Source organism: Uranotaenia lowii, unplaced genomic scaffold (genome assembly GCF_029784155.1).
Source record: "Uranotaenia lowii strain MFRU-FL unplaced genomic scaffold, ASM2978415v1 HiC_scaffold_160, whole genome shotgun sequence".
Taxonomy (NCBI): domain Eukaryota; kingdom Metazoa; phylum Arthropoda; class Insecta; order Diptera; family Culicidae; genus Uranotaenia; species Uranotaenia lowii.
Genome location: NW_026597633.1, coordinates 34,585 through 57,325, shown reverse-complemented (window position 1 = coordinate 57,325; position 22,741 = coordinate 34,585). Strand labels below are relative to the sequence as shown.

The following is a 22,741-nucleotide window of genomic DNA, read 5'->3' as shown; positions in this document are numbered from 1 at the left end:
AAACGATGTAAAAAAAATACATAAGATGCATGTATCGAGTAGACAAATTCGAGCACGAAGATAATGTTTTAATGTGGTTAGATGTTTCGATATTTGCTTAACTTTCTTACAGACTCGATAATTGGTTCTGTTTATTTTTGTATTTGAGCTTCAAATTCTAACCCTTGATTAAAAACATGGATTTATTACGATACAAGGATCAGGATATCAAATGAGAATAAAATTGAGAAATCGTTCAAAATGTTAGTATGTCGTTTATTTTAAATGATTTACACCTGAATCCTCAGGTTTATAGTGCCCTTATTTTGAGCGAGGTCTTTCCTTTGTGGGATATCCGGATACCGAATTTATACCTAACTCTTGCGTAGAGTCACTAGTCCTTTTAGAAGAAATGATCTCATGTTAAACGAATTCAGCGGTGCCCATTACGATGGATTCTTCGTAATCCAATAGATTCATTTCACTCGATTCACAAGAATTATTTATCACGGAGAATGCTTCCTTAGGGTAGTATTTTACAGCCAAAATGTTATCTTCCAGGAGTCGTTAACTTGATATTTTGACCAGCTCGAGGTTTCGTATCCCTAAGAAGACATAGCCGGTATATGTTTCCAAACAGTAACGGATTTTTTTTCTATAAGAGTGAGTTGAAAATTAACATAAGATGGATAAAAATGAAGAAGAAATATAATCACCTTAATATCCGGATGATTTAAAATCTTTCTCCATTTCCATAATACTGACCAACACTGGAAAATAAAAAACAAAACCTTGTTCAATGTTTTTGCTAGGTTTTCACGAAAAGATTGATACCACTACCAGAAAAACAAATTCTCAAGAGTCTCGCAATCCTTCTCCAACGTTTCGATGTGTATAACAAAACAAATGTCAATTTTAATTAACATTGACTACTTGATGAAATATTACATTGCTGTTTGTGATATTACACTTAAAGACTTGCTCAAATGGTGTACATAGAAATGATGTATTAATAAAACGAAAATCATGAATAATACATCGGTTTGCTTACATCTCCCAAAATCAACACAATACATTCATCAATAACAGTTCATATGAAGCCATAGGGTCCGGGTATGGTGCACGCGCTGCATTGAGATTTGTCGAACTTAATAATCCAAGAATGCATGTGAACACATGCTTAGGCAGAAACTCCGATGGATCCGTGCACGCATGGTGGATAACCAACATACATACAAACATACATACATACATTACATTGACAAAGAATGATTAAAGTTTTGGAGGTTTAAAAAGTCTCAAATAAAATTAAAAAAAAAAAAAAGTTTTGGAGAAATGAAAATATCATTCGAATTCGAATTCGAATTAGTAAGTTTTTGACACATTTTACCAATATAATTCCTAGGAGCAGCATCACAGAATTTTGGGTTCAAATCACAGAATTGTAGACATTTACAAGTTTTCAAGAAAATAGCATCTGCAGAGGCGATGTTTTTTTTCGTTGAAATAGACAATAAAAAAGATTATTTCATTTCAATTTTATTTAAGCCTGTTTTTTTTTGTCATTTCAAAAGTTTCATAGGATGTTGCAATCATTCTTCCGGGATCGATGTTTCACACTCCTCTCACATGTAGGATCTAATCTAAATTGAAATCATAACCAATTCAGCGTATAACATTCATTTTTCCCACCAATCAGAGCCGGATCAATTATTTTCCGATATCATCAGAAGCTGGACTACGATATATGTACGCATTTATGTAGAGGCTGCAGGTCGAATAGTTTTGCTTGTGTCCATGTGGTTAATCACCTTTTTGTTCGTCGTCGCCATAATCACAGTTCAGGTCACCATCACCATCGTTTGTCCCATAGAAAAGCAAAACGGCTCATGTGCTACGACGACTAGTGTGCTAATCGGATTGGGGTCGTTCTCATCCCAACCTCTGGATCCGGTCACATCACGCCTTCGGAGGGGACAATTTCCGTTCACCTGTTGGGAAGGTCGTATGTTTTTAGAAAAACCTCACTTCATAAGATTTCCAATAGATACGACCTTTCGGAAAATTTACCTCAGAAAAAGTGTAGGTGGAGGTTAGTTGAATCGAGTCCGCTCCTTGAAAAGCTATTTGACATCAGCCTCTTATCCCCCCTTTGAACCGACCCAAAGGCAATTAATACATTATTCTCAATTTAACGAACGAATGAATAAATAAACCGTTTGCTCCCTCCCTCTCTCTCTCTTTCGGTCGCTTCCATCCTCGGAAAGATGGATAAGGTGGTTTTACAAAAGATCTTTTACCGGGAAATGCTTCATAAGCTGTACCTTCATACTTTGTCTCGGTCTCGTTTTTCCTTTTCACCTGTCAGTGACAGCAAAAAGCAAACCCGATTTACTTGACATTGAATAATAAAGGTATTTTTTGCTCCAAGCTATCAGGCTCAAGTTTTCTTCTACGACCCCCTTGACTCCTGACGCGGAGTGTTGATTACTTACGTGGGATAAATTTCATCAGAAACAAGGACCACTATCAACAATCACACCCACTAGAAGCGAGGATTCTAAAAATAGTACTGAAAGCTTAGAAAATGTAGAAAATTGGCTTGGGCGAGCGCTTTGTTAAGAAATAAATATCAATCCAAAATTTAAAACTGTTTTTTTTTTGTATAATTGAAATTGACTTCTCATTTTTCAACTATTGAGTTAATCTTCAAGAATTGTATGCCAAAAGTGAACCAGGATATTCCATAAACGATTTATGTTTTCAATTCCTTCCCGCAAAAGGCCCCTTGGTTAAATTTCACTCGATGAAAGAAAACCTGGCCCCGGTAAACTCAAAGTTGTAATCCTCTTACGTGATTGATTGAACCGCAAGCCGATCAGCGAATAAATAATAATGAGGTTGAGGGAAGAAATCAACATTGGCCGGAAAAAAGGAGAGCTGTTTGTGGATATTGCGAAAGTTGAAGATATTTTTTCAGATTGTAAACAAGAAATTATTCTGAAGAATCTAGCTGGGCAAGATATATTGAAAGCCAATTAGTTTTGTCATGAAAAAGAACTTCAGACACAAAATAAGGGGCAATGATGTAGAACAAAAGACAGATGTCAAAGACATTAGAATTTGAAAAACTACAAAAATAACAAATTGACAAAAATTTCAAAATTACACCAAAGACCAAATGACAAAACTGACAACAAAAGCAGAAATCTCAAACAAATCAGAATCATAATGACACTAATTGCATAAGTTACAAAAAATTTGAAAAATACTCAAATAGAATTATGTATAAAAAAAATTATAAAGATGACGAAAGCAACGAAAAAAATATATCAGAATAGACAAAACGTCAAAAATAACAAAAAAAAAACTGTCCCAAAATGAAGGACAAAAACAACACAAGACATAAGACATAATACATGAGACATGAAAATGGCTAAAATAACAAATATTAAATCACAAGACATTAGAGACATGAGACATGAAAATGAAAAATAATGACCGAAATACCAAATATTACACTCATGACATCAATTATAAAATGTCAAAATTGATAAAAATGACAATATTTTCAAAAATGAAATAAACGAAAAAAAAATCCAAAAGTTTACAAAACGACAAAAATCTCAAGAAAATATAGAAATTTGAAAAATGACACAAAAAAAACAGCAATAACAGAAATGAGAAAAAAACCAAAAAAGGAGAACAATTAATTTAACAAATACAAAAGTTAACAAGAATTATATAAATAAAAAAAATCACAAAACTGACAAAAAAATCCAAAATAACAAAATCATTACAATGACAATACTGACACAAATGACAAAACTACAAAAATCACAAAAATGGGAATTAAATCAAAAAATTGCCAAAAGCGGCAAAAAACCATAAAAAATGGCAAACAAAGAAGACGAAAAAATGACAAAAATGAAGAAAACGTGAAATTAAGAAAAAATAAAATGACTGAACGACAAAAATGACAATAACTGCAAAAATGACAAAAATTTCCAAAATGACAAAACTGACCAACATGACCAAAATGGTAAAAATGCCTGGAATGACAAACATGGCAAAAATGACAAACATGACGAAAACGAAAAACTGGCAAAAATGATTTAATACAAAAACCCAACAAAAATGAAAAAACAACGAAATTGACAAACATGTCAGCATTGGCAAAAAGGGAAAAATATCAATAATGTCATAGGAAAAAAAACAAAAACGACAAAAATGACAAATGTTACAAAAATGAAAAAACGACACGAATGACAAAATGGCAAAAATGAAAAAAAACGAAACAGATGGTAGAATGAAAAAAATGACAAAAATGACTTCAAATTACAAAAATGCAAAAAATAATGAAAATGACGATAAAAAGTAAAATGACAATCTAAGCAAAATGATAAAACTTGCAACATTTTAAAAATAGACATCATAAATGACAAAACTGGCAAAAATGATAAAAATTACATAAATGGTAAAAATGAAAAAAATTATCAAATCAACAAAAATGGCAATAAAATGACGAAAATGACAAAAATGACAAAACGGCAAAAATTACCAAATTGACAAAACTGACAATTACAAATTACAAAAAATAACAAAAAAGGTAAAAAAAAAATTTCAAAAATGACAAAAATGACAAAAATCATAAAATTGAAACAAAAACTGGCAAAACTGACAAAAATGCAATTCATTTGAAAATGAATAAATTGACAATACTAACAAAATTGCCAAAAAGAACGAAAATGAAAAAATTAAAAAAATAATAAAAATAACATTAATATAAAAACTTACAAAAATAGCACAATGACAAAAATGTCAACAATGTTTAAAATGGCAAAAATTGCAAAAATGACAAATATAACAAAAAAGGCAAAAATGGCAAGAATGGCAAAAAAAAAAATAAAAACTGCAAATATGACATTTATAATAAAAATGGCAACATTTATTAAATGAAAAAAAAAGCCAAAATAACAAAAACGGCAAATTTACAAAAATGACAAAAATTCCAAATACGACAAAAATAGCAGAAATAACAAAAATGGAAAAAAACGCTGAAATTGCAAAAAAAATTTTTACAAAATCGGCAATAAAGGCAAAAATAAAAAAAGGCAAGGATAAAACTAACAATTATGAAAAAAAAAGAGGAATAACAAAAATGATGAAAAATGCACACTTGACAAAAATGATAAACATGACAAAAATGACTAAATTGACAAAAATTATAAAAACTGACAAAAATGGAAAAAAATGCAAAAAAATGCAAAAATAGAAAAAATTTCAAAAAATTGCGGAAAATACAAAAAAAAACATGAATGAAAAAATAAGACAAACGGCCAAAATGAAAGAAAAAAACAAGAATGACAAAACTGACGATAATGCAATACACTTGAAAATGACAAATATGAATAAATTGACAATAAGGCTGGAACAAATACCAATTTCTTCTTTTGTCACCCCCCCCCCCCCCCCTCCCCTTCGAAATTTCCAAAAACTCGAAGGGGGAAATAAATAAAGTTTGAAGTAATTTATGTAAATTCCTATAAAAAATTCCAATATCTGAAAGTTTACAGGACTAAAAATTAAATTTAATAAGATGGGAGTTATTTCACCTTTTATTTTGCTTGATTTCATTGAATTATTCAATAAAAAATTACTTGATTTCTAGGTTTTGTGCAACAATATAATATGAAATTTTGTTGCATACAAGCTTCCGTGCAATTTATTCCAATTTATTTGTTTTTCGCATTATTTTTTATTGTCCCCCCCCTCCCGATGTCTCAACTCCGAGTGACAAAAGAAGGATTTGAAATTTGTTCCGGCCTAATAACCAAAAAAATATCCAAATTTTTAAAAATTACAAAAATTAAATAAATGACAAAAAGGACAAAAAATAAAAAAAAAAATACAAATAAGATAAAAATGCCAAATATAACAGAAATGGCACAATGACAGAAATGTCAACAATGGAAAAAATTGCAAAAATGGAAAAATCGCAAAAAAAACAAAAACTATAAAAGTAAAAAGAAAGACTAAAATAACAAAAATTACAAAATTGAAACAACGACAAAAATGTCAACTAATGCGAAAATGGTGAAAATGACAAAAAATTACAAAAATGAAAAAAAAATGCAATGGCAAAACTGCCAAAAATTACAGAAATTCCAAAAACGACAAAAATGACAAAAATGGCTTGTATGTCACAAGTGGCAAAAATGAAAAAAAAACGCAAAAAATTACAGAAATAAAAAAATATTACAAAAACGGAAAAAAGCCTAACTAAAAAAAAATGACAAGAAAAAAATGACAAAAATAATAAAAATAAAAAAAAATTGATAACGACGAAAATAACAAAAATAACAAAAATGATAAAAATGGTAAAAAATGACAAAAATGGCACAAATGTGAAAAATGATGAAACGACAATAATAAGTAGAATGACAAATTACACAAAATGAAAAACAGCAATATTAAGTTTTTTTTTCAAAAATGACAAAACAGGCAAAATCGACAAAAAAAAAAACAAAATATTTGAAAATGACAAAAATGGTAAAAAGACAAAAATCACAAAAGTAACAAAAATTACAAAAATGATGAAACGACAAAAATGGCACAAAACAAACAACATCAAATTTTGTCCAAAATCTCAAATATGATAAAAACAACAAAATGATAAACGTTTCTTTATTGAGAAAAATGACAAAACATTAAATAAAAACTTGAACATTAAAATTAACAATAAAACATTGAACATGAGACATTCTAATAAAGCTCTATTCTAATTTGTTTTTTTTTCTTTTATCTCTCTTTTCAGACAAATACTTCCAACCTCTTGCTGTTCTGAGTTGCTCATCTCTTCCAAAGGACGATGGAATTTTCTACATTATGGTAAGTTTCAACTGCAACAATATTTTTTTTTAATCTTTTCTATGGGATCCCATCTTCAATTGATGTATAGAGTTTCAAAACATACTTATTCCATGCAAGTTTCCTGTTTGGATGGAAATTAACTCGATTACCTGTAAAAAGTGTAATTGAAAAACAAGTGACAAACTTGATTTACTTATTTTCAAAGTGAAAATTAGGACAAGCGTTCATTCACCTTACCCTCTAATATAACTGAAAGCTTGGAGCTGCACAAAGCTGCTGTTCCACTCTATCGATTCAACAGCAGCAGCGACAAAACTTTTTCCAACTTTCACCATTAGCGAAAGCTTCCTCGGTGCTCCAGATGATGACCCAAAATGTATTCAGGGGGACAGTTGAAATTTAAAACAGGAAAAAAAAGCTCGACACAGTACATTTCAACAGCATATTTACCGTGGAAATTTATCGACATCCATTTCTCAACAGGGTAGGAACTTTATGATTTCCTCATCATAACGGATGTCATTGTTGTTGTCGAAAAAGAAGTGAGAAAAAAATGCTGATGGATTCGTCGAAAATATGGTTCTTCGAATTGACGTGAAGAATTGTCGATGTCACAGGACATCTACAGTTGTGATGATTTTCTTGGAATTTTTGTTTTTCCAAGAGCCCAATTCCATATTTCAGCACTTGCCAATCAAATGATATCCATCCATCCGAGGCAAGATTTTTCCGGATTTCTGGTTCTTGAACGATGGACAATGATAGACAGTGTAGTTGGTGGAGACGACGACTGCTTTTTTTCTGACATGTAGTTGTCGCCTATATTTTTTCCTTCAACCCCCTTATTTCCACTTTCTGGTGACAGATTTACGATGTTGCCAGTTGAACCGAACCGGGCGCAGCAATTTGATATTGCAGCATGTCCGCATCATTAATCCTTGTCAGCAGCGAGCAAAGGTGTTGACAACTACTAACAGTAAGTACGAAGCTGTGGAGGACTAAATCAGTGGACATCGATTTTTTTTTTGGTGAAGCTTGTTTTTGTGAGGATCATAATAAACCAGGAAAAATGATTGTTCATGATGGCTTCATATGTTGAGTCAGGAACTACGGTGAAAATCGTTTATCGAAAATTGTTGGGTAGGGTTCCATTCACTCTTCAAGACCCTTAAAAAACATTTTAATATATCTACAAGGCTAAATATTCAAGAGTTTTTTACCTTTCTGTTGAATGTATGACTAGTATGACTATGTATGTGTATTTCTTCAGATCCCTTAAAAACTTCTAGAAGACTCTTCGGGCATTACATGATTCTATAATGCTCTGCAGGAGCCTCTAGGAGTTTAGGATAAGACTTTTAAATTCTTCGTTTAAACTCTTCCCGACGCTTCTTAGAAGAAAATGCTTTGAGATACCTTACAGATAACTAAAAATATAGTCAAGATTCCCACAAAACTCTTTTGGATCCCTATTAGATTCTTCAAGATCATCATCAGACCCACAATGTTCTTTTAAAACCACTCAAACTCCTAAAATAATCTTCAAGACTCAAAGATGTCTCTGAAAGCCTCTTGCAAGGTCCTAAAGATGACTCGATTTTCAATACTTCTGTTTATTTTTATATGTTTCCACAACCCCTCAGAGCTCTTAAAAGACTCTTCAAGTCCTACAAATTCTACAGCATCGTTTGAGATTCTGCAATTTTATAAAAAGATTGTTTAATTTTTAGAAAATATTTTTAAGAATCTTCATGACACTTGTTAGGCTTCAAGACCCCCAACAGACATTTAAAGACTTCTTACAAACTGTTCAAGGCTCCTTCAGGACCCTCTTACACCTCTCAAAAACTGTTCAATATATCTCAATAAGGCTCTCAAACTCCTTGAAAAACTCTTAAGGCAGCTGCAATTTTATCCAAGCCTCTTTGAATTCTTTTCAAGATTTCTTGAAGGCTTCTCAAGGCTTTTAAAAACCCTTGAAGACTCTTCAAAATTGTTCAAGATGCTTCAAAACCCTACCAACTTTACAAGATGGCAACAAGACTCGACAAAACACCTCCAAGAGTCTCCAAGATATTTATAGGTCATTTCAAGACTTTTACAAGACTATTTGAGGTACTTGAAGGCCACTTGAAACCCTACATATTACTCAAGGATCTTTCAAGACCTTTAAGCAACTAATTGTTGGCCTAACATGACTCGAAAATCCAATCCCTAAGATTCAACGAGCATCAAATTCGATTTCTAGTTGCCGTTCAAATTCTTCAAGATTATTTTAAGAATTTTCAAGGCGCTTGGAAGACTCTTCAAGATCACTAGACAACTTTTCAATACTTGTACATGACCTTTAAGGACCTTTACAAAACACTTCAATACCATTTTCAGATGCTATAAACACTCTTCTTAACATATTGATACCTGAAAAGAATATTCAAGGCACGCTGAAGACTTAGGTTGCCAGAATTTCTTCAGAACGTATCCAAACCGGACAAATCCAGGCAATTCTATATTGAAAGCTGTCCAAATCCGGGCAATCGATTTCAAAATTGACGTCCAAAAATTCCGGCAATATCCGGGCAAATTTGGTCGAAAACCAAACATTACTCAACAAAAATCATGAAAAAAATTTTTTTTTTCATCAAAATTCATCGTCAGATTCAAAATTGTATTTGAGGCTTCCAAAAACACTGTTATGGTTATTTTTATAAAACTTGTTAGTTTAGAGGCATAAATATAAAGAACAACCCAATTTGTTTTTTTTTGTTTTCCAAAAAAGAGTGAATAAATCCAGGCTTTTTTCTACGAAATCCGGGCAACTAGGCCGGGCCGGACTGTTCTTAAATTTTGTATTAAATATCCGGGCAAATCCGAATAAAACCGCGCAATCTGGTAACCTTACTGAAGACTCATTAAGGCAAGGTCTCTCCAAGACTATCCAAGAATTTTCAAGACAATCGTTCAGGACCTTCAACAAATTCTGCAATGCTCTCCAGTGCTGTAGAAAATTCCAATAAGACTCTTCAATATCCCATTAAAAATCTTCAAAACGATTCAGGCATTTTCAAGATTACTATAAGACTATTGAGGATCGCTACAAAACTATTATCCTGAAGACCTTTGAGTCCTTCCTAGGCTCCTATGTAAGAGAATTGTCAACGCCCTACATCATACAAGGCTCTTAAGATATAGATTTCAGATGGTTATTAATTCTATCGGATAGACTATTACGAAACCCGCCATGACCCTTCCAGACCCATCAAAATCCTTCAGTTTGAAAACCCCTATGGCCTTGAAATGGCTTTACATAATCTCAAACCTTACAAAACTTCTTCAAAATGAAAATTAAACTCTCTAAACCCCGTATGATCACTTCAAAAACGTACTGAAAATCTTAAAGGTTCCTACAAGTTTCTCTGAGATGCCTACAATACTTTCAATGCTGTACAATGATCCTATGAGCTCCAAGAAGCCATTCAAAATTCGTACAAGATACTGATCAGTCTTTTTAGGATTCCCTTGAAAATTAAAAAGAAAAATTTAGACCTTTAAAATACTCATCAAGATGGTTTTAAGATTCCCAAAAGTTCCTTCAAGACTTTCTATGGCCCTTATTGTACCTTTTTTGAACTTTCAAGATTACTAGAATAAATCTTCAAGACTTCAATATATAGACTTTAAAAGGCCTCTCAAACCCCCACAGGCCTCTGGTTTTCAAGACTCAACGGTTTTCAATACCCAACCACCTTCTTACTCTTTCAAAACTCTTCAAGATACTACGACACTCATCAAAATCTTTGATCGACCCTTGAAAACCCTTTAGCTTTAGAAAATCCATGGCTCTACTAATCTCAAACCCTACAAGACTCCTACAAAATGCAGACAATCTTTTTTTATATCCGTTTAAAGGATCCTACAACCTTTAGGCACTCTTTCAAGAATATCGTAATTCTTTTAGGATGCCCTTCAAACTGTTCAAGATCGACCTTTGAAAAACTCAGCAAGATGCTTTAAAAGTCCCCAAAAGACAAGATTGTTATGGTATGACTACTTGTATAACCCCATTAAACTTTTAAGACTAGGTAATTCTAGAATCTTCAAGAACTCCCATAAGAAGGCTCCTAAGAGAATCAAACCCAAAAAAGTTCGGGGTTATCCACCCTGAGGGGATTTCAAGATCTTAAACCCATGGTGGCTACTCCATTTCAATTTTTGACTTCCTGACTTTTTCCCGCATGTTCTCACGAATTTTGCGGTGCTCAAAAACAAACAATCAATCACAAAAGTTGTACTTAATGATGGTCTCGTTTAATGAATGATTTAATTATAATTTTTAATTAACAAAAAAATCATAGCATATGTATGTAAAAAGTTTTCTATTTTTTTAAACTCCTCTGTGCCGGCCCTAATTCTGTGTATTTTCATATCTCGCAAGAAAGAAAACTAATTGGAAAATCCAAAATCAAAATTTAGAAAGCTAAATCAAAATGAAAAAAAATGCCTAAATTGCCCACACAAAACAGAGTTGGTACCGTTTTGGGTAATTAATGAGAATTGATTAAATAACTTTTTCCTTAAAATTCCAACTGAAAATATTTCCTGAGTTTTTTTTTCAGTAGAATGTACACATTATTCCTACAAGAGAAAACAATTATTTATTTTAAGGTCGTTTATTATTTCCGTCAATCATATCTGAGGTTTCGGTCTAGTAAATGGGATTCAAATTCTTTTGTTTCAAAATTTTTTCATGTCGATGGCGCTCAGTTCGGCCTGGTCGAATCCATTCAAACATTTGTTGAGAGTTTACTAAATGTTTGAAATGCTCAATTCTAACATAAATTAAATTTTAAAAATCCAACAATTCAAGAAATCTCTCTAAAGTAAACGGCGAATCTACGACTTTACTTCATATGCGGATATCGATTTACAATCGGTGTTCCATTTTCTCATTCAATTTAAATTTAAATAATTTAAATTTTGTGCTCAATTATTTGATTTTTGGAATTTTGGCTAAGACATTCCATTACTAAAAAAAATTAGATGCAAGTTAAACGGAAGTTCAAACGGGAAAACCACATATTGCGGCCAGCTATTTTACAGAAAATTGAACTGAATACAGCATTTTATCATTTTTTAGAACATGGTGTGAGTATTAGTTTTAAAATTTTGAAGTTATAAATGTGCATATTAGACCGCTGCAAAAAATGACTTTTTCCCATATGTTTTTTCGATGCCTTTTGGGTCACCAAGCTTCAGTGTAAAATTTGAGATGGTTTGTTGGTTGATTCCTGAGTTAGCGCAACGCGTTTCAATTTTGTATGGAAATTTGTATGGAAGAAGAAATGTTTGCAAATTAAATTTTTTGCTAACATGACAAGCAGTCGAGAATTTCATCAAAAAAGTTCTAATCATTTCAAAATAAATAATCTGAATCCATTGAAAAGTATTTAAAAATGGCAGACTTTGCTTGCTTGAGCTGTTAATAATTGCATGAAATGTTTTTGCAAAATTTATATAAATAAATAAATTCTCTGCCAATGCAAAGCAGTTTTTGAGAATTTTTATTTTCATCCTGCTTCTGCACAGCTTTCAAATAAGCAGGCATAAACGCAAATTTGAAAAAAAAAATGAGGAAAACTTGTGTATAACATCCAATAAATTTTCTGGGGTACATGTTAGGTTGATGCTTTGATCTCATTAATTGTATTGTGAGAATCAAGGAATATTTTATTCACAGTTACATTTTTGAAACTTTCGGTACATGTCTGGCGATTTTTCAACGAAAAATTTTGTTTTCCCATACAAATTTCCATACAAAATTAAAATTCGTTGCGTAATTCAGGACTGGATGAATCGCTCCCAAGATTTTTGTTGCTATTTCTGGCAGCAAAACAACCCAAAAAAGTTATAGGAGGTGTAATAATTTGAAGAATTTGAAATTTTCATACAAAGCGTGCAGTGGTCTAATGCACAAAAAATAAAATTTTTAACTAATAAATTTCGATAACGATTCAACGTCGAATGCTTAGAAGACAGAAATCTATATATATAAAAATGAATTTCTGTCTGTCTGTCTGTCTGTCTGTTCCCTATAGACTCGGAAACTACTGAACCGATTTGCATGAAACTTGGCAGGTGGGGGTATTGGAGGCAGGGGAAGGTTCCTATTGTGGTTTGAGACCCCTCCCTCTCTCATTAAGGGGGGGAGGGGCCTCCCAAACAAAAGACAATTTTTTGCATAACTCGAGAACCCATCAAGCAAATGGTATGAAATGGCATGGGGTGGTATTTGGGAACGAGGAATATTTCTATGAATATTTGGTACCCCTCCCTCCTTTCAGTGGCGTGATAGGAAGGGGGAAGGGGGGCTACCTTACAATTTTTCATATAACTCGAGAACTAATCAAGATATTGGATCCAAATTTGGCATGTGAAGGTATTTGGATACGAAAAATATTTCAATGATTATTTGAGACCCCTCCCTCTTTCCAGTTGAAAGGGAGAGGGACCTTTTTCATATTTTTTTATATAGTTCAAAAACTAATAAAGCAATTCGAACCAAATTTGGCATGGGAGGGTATTTGGATACGAAAAACATTTCTATGATAATTTGAGACCCCTCCCTCTTTCCAGTAGGGAGATATAAAGGGGGAGGGGCCTCTTTTATAGTTTTCAACATAACTAAGAAAGTAATTAAGCAAATGGAACCAAACTTGGCATGGGCGGGTATTTGGGGACGTGACATGTTCTAATGATTGTTTGAGACCCCTTCCTTCTTACAGCGGGGAGGAAGGAAAGAGGGAGGGGAGTTTCATACAATTTTTACTGCATAACTCAAGAACTAAAACAGCAAATGGAACCAAATTTGGCATGGAACGATATTTGGGTACGAGAAATGCTTCTATGAATATTTGGTATCCCTCACTCTTTCGAAGAGGTGGATGAAAAGGGGGAGGCGAGGTCTCCCTTACAATTTTCAGTATAACTGGGGAGCTGATCAAGCAAATTGAACCATATTTGACATGTGAGTGTATTTGGATACGAAAAATGTTTCTATTATAAATTGAAGCCGTACCTTTCAAGCGGTAAGATATAAAGGAAGAAGGGGGGGTTTCCATTTTTTTCCATAACTCAAGAATTAATCGAGCAAATGAAACCAAATTTGGCATCAAAAAGTATTTGAGTACGAAAAATACTTTTATGAATATTACGTTATCACCCCTCTATTGAAAGAAGAGAACGGAAAGGGGATTGTACTCCCTTTCAAGTTTATACAAAACTCAAAAATTTACTACGTAAATAAAACCAAATTTGGCATGGCATGGAATATAGGAAGGGAAGAGGTAAGCTTACATTTAACTTTTATTTTACAAAATCCGAGAAATGGACAATACTTAACATGGAAAATCATTTTGGTATGACTCTATGATTATTTGACACATCATCCTCCTTTCAGTGAGAAGGTACATGGGAGGAGGGAGGTGAGCCCAATACAATTTTTTTAGCATATGTTCTCAATTTATGCTTACGAAGCCAACAAATGGAAACAAATATGGCATGGAAAAGTACTTGGTTACGAGATATGTTTCTACGATTGTTATAGACTCTTATGCTTTACAGTGTAGAGAGGGAAAGAAAGAAAGGGGCTCCATACAATTTTTGTTGTAAAGCTTAAATACTTATCAACAAATGGAACTATATTTGATATAAGAGGATTTTTGGGAACGAAAAAAATATTTATTAAAGATTACAATCTCCATTCAGCAGGGGGTGAAGGGAAGGACAGGGGGGGCTCTCTAATCAGTTTTTTAGCATAAATCCAGAACATATCAAGCAAAAACAACCATACTTTATAAGTAAGATTATTTACGAACGATTAATTTGGGACCCTTCTTTTTTAGGGCGAAACTTGAGGAAACAGATGAAAATTATCAGATCTTTAAAACAAATTTATAAATCAAGATTCAGAATATAAGTTATGGTTTGTGTTTCAATTTGAAACTCCAGCTGAAGCTCTCATTTTATAGTGGTTGCATATTAATTTCGTCATCATTTGATTTAAAATAATACCAAAAACAATAAAAATTTGAATGATCTCTGAAAATATCATTTGATTCTGAAAGGTGTAGCAAAGCACACCGGGTCAGCTAGTTTCCAAATAAAAAAGCCTGACCATTGGTTATTGCTAGAAACTTTCAAACGTAACTACTACCGACTTTTATAAGTCATGATAGGCCTTCAAAAATTTTCTATTTTGTTAAAAAAGCGATGCAAATGATGTCTCTTTTTAGAAAAACGAATAATATCAAAGAAGTTCAAATAAAAAAAATTAATTGTCAAAAAAATCTTAAAAATTTACTAATATTAATTGATTTCGGCTGGTGGTTCGACTCAGATTAAAAACGGTTTCCGTTTTGTTTTCAAGCAAAAATTTTAAATTATAAAAGGTTGATGTTTATTTTGAATATTTTTATTGTAATGATAACTATCCATTAAGTTCGGGCGTTGATATAAGTCGCGAATGCCACAAAGATGGTAAAACGACTATAATCGAAAGAAAATAAAAATTAACCTCAGCAAACAGAAAAATTTTAAATTCAAATTGGCTCTATATTTCAAAAGGTTGCTCACCCCTGGTTTAAGACACTTGCAAAACTCTTCATAATCACTTTCAGATGATCTCAAGACGTTTTTAAAGATCTTTTGTACCTGAAGGGAATCTATAACAAACGCTGAAGATTCTTTTCTCTAGGACCCACAAAATCCCTTCAAAGCTTTTCAAGAATGTTCAAGACTACAAGGCAGCATATAGCATTAAGGACCCTCAAGCACATGATTCTTTGAATTCCACAATTCCATTAAGGGCTCAAGAAGATTCAGATAACACTCTTCAAGAATTCTGTTTAAAAACTTGAAAAACCTTTTAAGATTGTTCAAGAAGACTGTGACGCCTAAACATTGAAGATCTCTAGATTATCTTAAGGACCCTCCGAGGGTCCTAAAAGATTCTTTAACGCCCTTCATCATACAAGGCTTTTCAAATATAGATTTCAGCTTCAGGTTGTTAAAGTGGTCCGAAGATTGTATGTGAATCAAAATCGCCGCAGAAAATGAAAATACCATAGGGTGATCATTGAGTTCCACCTTGATTTATAAGACATTTTAACAAAAAGAAATGTAAATGGTTCAACAATTTTCAAAATAACAAGGAAGCTTAAAATTTACCTTCTGGCATAAACGGTCTTCAACAGCTTACTATCATCGGGACTCTAATCAAAACCCTTCAAGACCAAGGTGGCCGAAAAAAAATCTGTAAATAATTTCACAGAATTTGAGCAAATGTTTATCACAGAACATAGAATTTTGGGAATATTCACTGATTTCACAAATTTATTACATTTTGTACGTGTTTCGAAAATTTAAATTTTTGATGTCAATATAAATTTCTGATTTCTTAGTTGAGATTGAAAAAATATGATAATATTAGAAAGGTCAATTGATTTTCCTCAAGTAAAATGTAAAAAAGTCCCAATTTTTCATGAATTATTTATGCAACTTAAGGAAATAGTACTACGAATCTTCAAGACTTCTACAAGTCTCTCCGAGAAGCCTTAAATGCTTCCAGTATGATCATCAGGTATCAGAATGCGGGTAGGCTTAATATCGGTGACACCAAACCTTATGAAGCCTTTTAAGACTCCTACACGATGCTGATCATTCACTTTAGGATCCACCTGAAAAATTATCAAGACCTTTAAAAGACCCAGCACGAACGACATTCAAAGACAAATACAAGACTCTCGAAATGCCTTCGGTTTTAAAACTATGTGGCCTTCAATACTCTTCATAATCATCCAAACCCTACAAAATTCCTACAAAATGCAGATAAGACTCTTTTATTTCCGTTCTAATTTTTTCAAGAACGTACTAAGAATCTTATAAGCTCCTACAAGTCTCTCATCTCCAAGATGCCTACAATGCTTCTAATGCCTTACATGATCATACAAACCCTAAGACACCCTTCGAGACTCTAACAAATGCTGATCATTCTTGTCAGGACCCGTTTCAATGTTTTCAAGACGTTAAAAAGACCCATCAAGATGGTTTTGAGACTTTCCAAGACTAGTACAAAACTCCTTCCATGCTTTTCAAGACCGCTACAAAAATCTCATTGGTCCCTTCAAAACTTCTTATTACCTTTATTTTTACCTCTATTAAAGAATACTTCAAGAGTTTTCGAGATTTCCCCGGCAATAATCTTTGAGACACCTTTGTTCAAGGCCTCTGCAAAACTCCTCAAGATCACTACAAGACCGACTACCGACTATTAACGGATTTCACGCTAAATCTACACGAAGATGGGATGACCCTCTAAGAGTTCAATGAAACTATGTGCGCATAAAGATCTTACCTAGTAAAACAACTTGGCATACTTAGTTTTCCCAAAAATTATGACCCTTTGAATAGGGCCAAACTTTTCAGGCAAAAATTTTATAAAAATTTTTAGCTCGAAAATTACGATTCCTACACAAATGTGGTTCATGTGAGAGTTTTGGGAAAATGATTGAATTTTTAGAAAAAATATTGATTTTTTTTAAATCCTACACTGAGAAAAATGCATTTTAAAAACTGAAATTCAATTTTCCTAAAACTGCAATCTCAGAATTTGATGAAATTTTTATCTAAACCGGGTAATAATAAGGCCTACAAGTCATACATGGCAACTTGTGCATATTTAGACTGCATATTGCATATTAAGACTATTCAGAACTCCTAAACCCCCTTTAGAGCTTCAAATTCAACATCTATAAGTTCATCAAGACTCTACAAGATACAAATACAATGATTTCAGATTGTTAGAACTGTCACTCATAATCTGAGAAATTAATTTGGTATCGAAATAACCTACGTAACCTGGCAAAAAAATACTATGTTAACGTGATTTAGTCACCAAATATGCCAATATCCGTTTGTTTCGAGCAAAAAAAGGCTTCATTTCTCCCCTTTCAATAGTGTGATTGATGGTTATCAGAAATAAAACATCGACCGGACTCATACCAGAGAGCACTGTATGTTGTAGATACCTCGAATCGAACAAGCTCGAAAAGCTCTGTTTGTTTGTGGTTGGCAATTTACGAAATCCTTCCTCAACTATCTGTCGATGCTGATCAGATTCTGAACTATCGGGGAAAATTGATCGAAATCTGAACCCCAGTCAGGAAAAGAGTGGTAAACGACAACAACAATGGCCAACGTACCGAACCGCATGAATTTATCGTTGAATCTCATTTCCTGCCAGTAACGAGTGACGTTTTCGACATTTCTGCTCACCCGTCTGACTGACTGACGTTCTGCTTCTCGTTTGACCGGATGGTTGAGGTCAAAAGTAAGGGAAATGATTTTTTTTCGGTCGTTTTATGCGCACGAAAGTCATTTCATTTTTCGTCCTGAGCGTACACAATGTCAATTGGTACTGAATATTTTATTCGATGATGGAATTGACCGTTATAGGATTGCAGTATTTATTTTTCATTGGTTTTGATGAGCTCTTCTATCTAGTGTAGAATTCAACTCGAAGCATTCAAATCTTCGAGAATTCAAGCTGTCTCGTAATCTAACCGTATTATCACTCCTGCGAAACAACTGATGCTGCGGCTTAAATTCTCAAGCAGTGATTTTACTCTCTGGAGCCACCCAAGCGTAAAACCACTTCAATGAGTCTCCTTTGGGTGGAATCTTGACACACAAAACATGGTCATCCTGCATCTTCAGAGCAAAATCAATGCAAGCTGTAGTCGGAAATGGCTAAACAAACTTCCTCTCCCTTCGTGCGAGTAATTCGAGTAAATTCTGACAAACCCCATCCGTCATTAAGCTGCTGAAAACGATAACCGAGGAATATCTGAAATACGGGGGGATTGCGCAAACTATCTCTGGGTGTAAATAAACTGGCAGCAAACTTTCGTCCCCCTAAACGAGATGTTGTTGGGTAGAACATAGTTGTTAGTACTAGTTGTAGCCGGGCAACTCATCGAGTTTCTGTTCCGATTTACTGCATGTCGTCCGAGGAGCCCGGGTTGCAAAAGTGCAACCCAAAACTAAACACAATCGGATAATTACCACTTGCAAATGCTTTTAAATTAATTAGATTCTGTGGTGAAAGCCTCAGAGCTGAAGGGGTGAATTGAATAGTAGAAATATAAGTTTGTTCCACTTGTCTGTTTTAGGGTTCATTTATGGGAAGCAAAATTGAGACATATACATTTGGGATTAGGAACTTTTTTGAGTTTCCATTTAAAGACTTCCTACATGTTGTCCAAAAAATTCCAAAAAGGATTTTGTCTACTACACAAAATATAAAGTAGTCCTTCAATTACGAAACATTGGGTTGCCGTCTGCAATTTGAATTAAGTTTCTAAATTCAAAATTAATCAGACATATGAAACTTACAACTTATCGCGTTTCTTAGGTTCTCTGTCTATTTATGTACCTTCAACCCTATGAAGCTTGCGATTCTGATTTCATCTTCAAATTTTTTTAAACTGGTTTAATGAAATAAATCTGATATTTGACATTTTCATCTTGATAACAGGAATCTAAAACGTTTTCAAACCACGTAGACCTTGAAGAGTTTAACAGGGCTCTAGAGAATTTGTAGAGTTTACAGTCCTTTAGGGTTTCAAGAAGTCTTCTAGGGCCTAGAAAATCTTTCTTGGGACATAAATCATCGTATAGTTTTAAAAAGTCTTGTAAAATGTTGGGGAATTTTGTAGACACCGGCTTGAATATTTTGGTTGAATCTGATAGAATTATTTTTGAGTATTTGAATTATCTTAAAAATATTGTAGAGCATATTAGTTTATTGTTGAGTTTCAAAGAGCTTTATAGAGTGTCTCGAAAAAGCTTGAATCCCGTAAGATTTAAGAAAAAGTAAAGGCATTAAAAAGCCTTTTGATTTGGGAAAGTTTTGGAGAACCTGGGTGATTTTTTTTTTAAGTTTACTGTTGGATTTCGAAGAACCTTGTTGAAACCTTAAGACTCATTTTTGATTTTAAGTACTTAGGTCTTGAAGGGTCTTGCAGGGCCTGGTAGAGTTTTGGAAAGTTATAGGAGCTGGAAGAATCTTGTGGAATCTTTTTTCCGGTAATATTTTGAAGATCTTTTATGGCCTTTAAAATCCTCGTTATTATATTATTCAAGGTTTTGAGGCGTCTTGAATAGTCTTGATGATTAAAGTTGAATCTTGATCATCATCCGTCCCTGAAATTTTTAATCCGTTACAGACCCTGGAGTGGTAATTTGACAGTCCTGACTAAAATCAATATATCTCTCTTGCTTCCCAACCGATTTTTTACAAAATTAATAGTTTTGGAAATGTCGTAATGTAACTCAAATATGTTTCTCAGACAATATTCCCTTTCATCACTTCAGATTTCCGATATTCAAATGTTAAGAAAATATCTAAAAGAAGATGCTTCTGAAAAAAAAACTGTGGATCAGCTACAGAATGCTCAAAAAAAAATCACTTAGTGTACAAGAAAGCTGAAGTTAGAAGCTGTACGTTGCACAGAAGTATATATATTTTTTTGAAATTTTTTAAGATCATGACCACCAAAAATGTAAAAAAAACGTACTTTTCAATCGATGAATCGTCAAAATTGTTTATATCACACCAGATAAATTTTGAAAAAAGAATTGGAAATTGAAGACAAAAACGCAAGCGTCCGCGTAAGTTTTCTAGATTTACTGGAGAAAGATCTGGAGAGATACCCAAGTAACCATTAAGCCGTTAAAATGGCTCTACTTCAGCTCTATAGTCGAATATAGAACTTGCTTACAAAGCCTTAAAGCCGTATATTCAACTTAAGGGCTGTCCAAAAGCCACTTTTGGCGTGTATTTCGGCCGATATACAGCTTGACCCCACTTTCGGTAGACGCCAATGAAGAAATGTCAAAATATTTTCTACTGCAAATAAAAAGAAAAAGAAGAAGGGAAAAAAGTAAATAAACAATTTTCTTGTTCCGTCGTTTTCTCCCGAAGCTCTTTCTGTTTCTTTTCCTCCTTCGCACCTACACTTTTTTAATTGCTGTGACATAGAAACTGCGGGAATCGAACTCGGATTTTTTCGACCATGAATTTGTTGACGACACTGCTGCGTGATCTATTTACGTTCTTACTTAACGATTGAAAATTTGGCCTTCTTAAATTGAAGATTTGGAGTATGAATTTCAGGGAAACTTTCGGAAGATAAACATAAGATTTTGAAATCTGTACAAAACATTTCATTTTTATTGCTATCAAAATTATATTGGACACTATTCAATGCACTGAATTTGATAACTTTTCAATAAAAGCTGCATTTCGACGAAACCATACCTGCATTTTGCAGCAAAATCGCTTCAGCTCCTCATCAAATATCCTGGTAGATTCAATTTGTCAGTCCAATCTTGGAAGACCTGATGTTGTCCGTACCCGGAACTCCGGAACAGCTTTTGTCCCAAGCTTCCGACGATTTTTTAAGGCTTTGGAATTCCATTGACAAAGCTTCTGGTACCACCGCAAACCGTGGTCGTAAAACACCTGTGGGTTTTCCAACGCAAGAATTTGATATTCGTAATAAAATGTATCTCGATCCGGCCGCAAAAACTAAATATTTCGAGCAAATTTTTCCTCGTTTTTTTTTTTCTTTCAGGATTTTTATTTATTTTTCATCAGTCTCAGATGTCATGTTCAAAGCCCTAAATGGGTACTGACGTTTACTTCACTAAACTTCATCTATCAGCGAGGGCTTGAAAGCCCTAAAGCAGCTTAACGCTTCGTTTCATAAAGTAACAAATTTGCAACAATTATTGTATGGAAAAATGGAAAAATCGTATTTTATTTTAATTTTTTTTTCTTGATGTACTCATCATTTCCAACTGTTTAAAACGATTTTTAAGGAAAAATAAAAATCATGAAACGAAGGGTTAACGAACCAATATACGGCCTACTTCGCTGCTTGACTCTCACAGTGCCTATTGGCATTTAAAAATATTATATACGGCTAATAGGCACTGAAGTGCTGTTATACAGCCATTTTTCGGCTAAATACTGGGCTTAATGGTTTGTTGGGTGGTCATTAAGGAACAGTCAATTGAGTTTGACGGACCAAGAGGCTTCACAGTCACAGCTTCACGCCTCATGACGATGACTTTTGCCAAGCCTGGGAGTAACCCAGCAAAGTTATAAGGCCCAGAAACATATTATGGAGTCTTAGGTCTTATATGGTTTGAAGAGTCTGGAACCCTTGAAGGATCTCTTCTGTCGTCAAATGTCTTGTACAATCTTAAAAAAATAAAAACTTTTAGAGTCTTTTAGGATCTTTGAGAGCCTTGTAGAAGACATGTAGGGCTTGACAAGTCTTGAAGAGTTTTGGAGATTTCTATATAGACTTGAATCATCTTATGCATTCGATTGTGAAGAGTCTGAAAAAGTCATGCATCTGGCTGGAAGAGTCTGAAGTTGCAGATTGAAAAGTCTTCTATATTTAAAAAACAATCATTTTTACCTTGTAGGTTATCTTTGCAAATTATTGAAAGGATTGTCAAATTTTGTAAAGCCTTCACTTGTAGGGGTTTGAACAAACTTGGGAAGACCAGTATGGCTTAAAAAATTCTAAAAGGCCTCGAAACACCTTGTAGATTTCTAGGTTTTACATTTATGGTTTGAAGGGTCTTGAAAACCTTTAAGAATCTTTATTGTTGTCAAATTTCCTGCAGTATCTTTAACAGATTTAATAATTTTACCGTTTTTTACGGTCTTTAAGATCTGTGTAGGAATTTGGGCAGACAAATATGGTTTGACAAGGCTTGCAAAACCTTGAAGTGTTTTATACCAGCTTGAAGAATCTGG

General features: G+C 33.5%; 1 protein-coding gene and 1 long non-coding RNA gene across 3 annotated transcripts in view; one reads left to right on the top strand and one right to left on the bottom strand.

Moving 5' to 3' along the window:
- Nucleotides 1–258: 258 nt before the first annotated feature.
- Nucleotides 259–881, bottom strand: LOC129759460 (uncharacterized). Its single transcript, XR_008740173.1, has 3 exons — nucleotides 820–881; nucleotides 696–749; nucleotides 259–634 (listed from the first exon to the last, which is right to left on the bottom strand). It is a non-coding gene; the product is annotated as an uncharacterized LOC129759460 (long non-coding RNA).
- A 5,913-nt stretch (nucleotides 882–6,794) lies between these two features.
- Nucleotides 6,795–22,741, top strand: part of LOC129759459 (stress-activated protein kinase JNK) — a 50,531-nt gene continuing 34,584 nt past the window's right edge. For both annotated transcript variants that reach the window (XM_055756925.1, XM_055756924.1), the window contains exon 1: nucleotides 6,795–6,870. The gene's annotated coding sequence lies outside the window, so the exon portion shown is untranslated. The remainder of the gene's footprint in view (nucleotides 6,871–22,741) is intronic.